This window comes from Gossypium arboreum, unplaced genomic scaffold, assembly GCF_025698485.1.
Source record: "Gossypium arboreum isolate Shixiya-1 unplaced genomic scaffold, ASM2569848v2 Contig01094, whole genome shotgun sequence".
In the NCBI taxonomy this organism is placed as follows: Eukaryota; Viridiplantae; Streptophyta; class Magnoliopsida; order Malvales; family Malvaceae; genus Gossypium; species Gossypium arboreum.
The window spans coordinates 1-1,584 of NW_026441206.1; the positions used below are offsets into that span (position 1 = coordinate 1).

The following is a 1,584-nucleotide window of genomic DNA, read 5'->3' on the forward strand; positions in this document are numbered from 1 at the left end:
AACTCTTTTAAAACAAGTTGAAAAGCATCAAATGTCTTAACATATATGGAAAACAACTTGAAACAAAGGAGCAAATTTCTATTAAATTATGACACCCTCCCTTATAGAATTCTTTAATGAAGCAATTCAATAACTCATACCATACAAAATAACCTATCCAAAGCCAATTTAATGCATTTGAGTCATGACCAATGTCAAAGTATAAAACATAGAGAAAGATAATCCACAAACCTTGAAAATTGAAATCATCAATGAGCTCAAAGCATTCCAGCAAAATATCCTCAGGAAGAGACCTAAAATACGACTAGTAGGTTCCCTTACACGCACATAAGTTGCAGAATCAATGCAAATATCCACTGAGCACAAACAAAAATAATCAACCATACAAATAAACAATCAACAAAATAAAATTCACCTCCAGTACAAAACAATAACCTTATATCCAGCCTTGATAAATTACCTGCAAATAGTCATTTTTACGTCTGCGATATGCATGTTTAAATGTTAAAATGTTTGGATATCACAAGTTGCAGAATCAATGCAAATATCCACTGAACACAAACAAAAAAAATCAACCATACAAATAAACAATCAGCAAAAATAAAATTCACCTCCAATACAAAACGATAACTTGATATCCGACCTTGATAAAATACCTGCAAATAATCATTTTTTACGCCTGCAATATGCATCTTTAAATGTTAAAATGTTTGGATATCAACTAGAAGAAATCGTAAACTTCCAGATTGCTTACCTGCAAAATAAAAGCAATATGACAAATTAATATAATTCCAAAATAAGCAACAAGTCAGTTGCGAAATTTTTACAGATTAAGAAACATATAAGGAAAATTCAATGGGAAACAAGAAATAAATCTTGAAACAAATCAATTTTTTCTGAAATCTTGATTTGCTTTTTAAATCTAGAAAAAATAAAATTGTCAGATTAATGAAAACTTGGGGAAACAAAAGAAAAGGCCTGACAAAATCAAAATTTTTGGTTCATCTAAAAAGCGTTGGCAAAGTAATAGTTAGAGGAAAACAATGTCTAGAAAAAAACAAATTCATTTTAAATCTTCACATTTCTTTGTTAATCTGGGAAAAATCATACCCAAATTAAGCCAAATTCGGGAAACAAAAATCCTCCAAAAAAAAAGCAAATCTTTTAAAGAGAGATGAAGATGAAGAACAAATAATATGAAAATTTAACATAACTTACCTTTAATCAGGATGAACAATCTGAAGCGAGTGAGCTTATGCAAATCGTTGATTTCAACCTAGGTTTCAATTTGGGGAAATAATTGGGAAAGCAAGGGCACATTTTGGTCCAGCCGTGGTTTCATTTTCATTCCATCCTGAATGGAATCGCAATTCTTAACCCATGTGACAGAATGGCTATTACGGGCTTTCCGTAATACAATCTGTTTACATTACGGGCCTATTCGCCAACACCCCCAACCAAACAAAGTAATAAATTGGGCCTACCGAATAGACAGGTAAAAGTTATGGGATTACACCCAACCGAATATGATGTAAGGGAACAAGGCAACCTCATTGTGTTCCCAGGTTAGTGAGTACACTGAAA

General features: G+C 32.0%; 1 long non-coding RNA gene across 1 annotated transcript; it reads right to left on the reverse strand.

Moving 5' to 3' along the window:
- Nucleotides 1-102: 102 nt before the first annotated feature.
- Nucleotides 103-1,303, reverse strand: LOC128289305 (uncharacterized). Its single transcript, XR_008278921.1, has 3 exons — nt 1,219-1,303; nt 612-754; nt 103-356 (listed from the first exon to the last, which is right to left on the reverse strand). It is a non-coding gene; the product is annotated as an uncharacterized LOC128289305 (long non-coding RNA).
- Nucleotides 1,304-1,584: the final 281 nt, after the last annotated feature.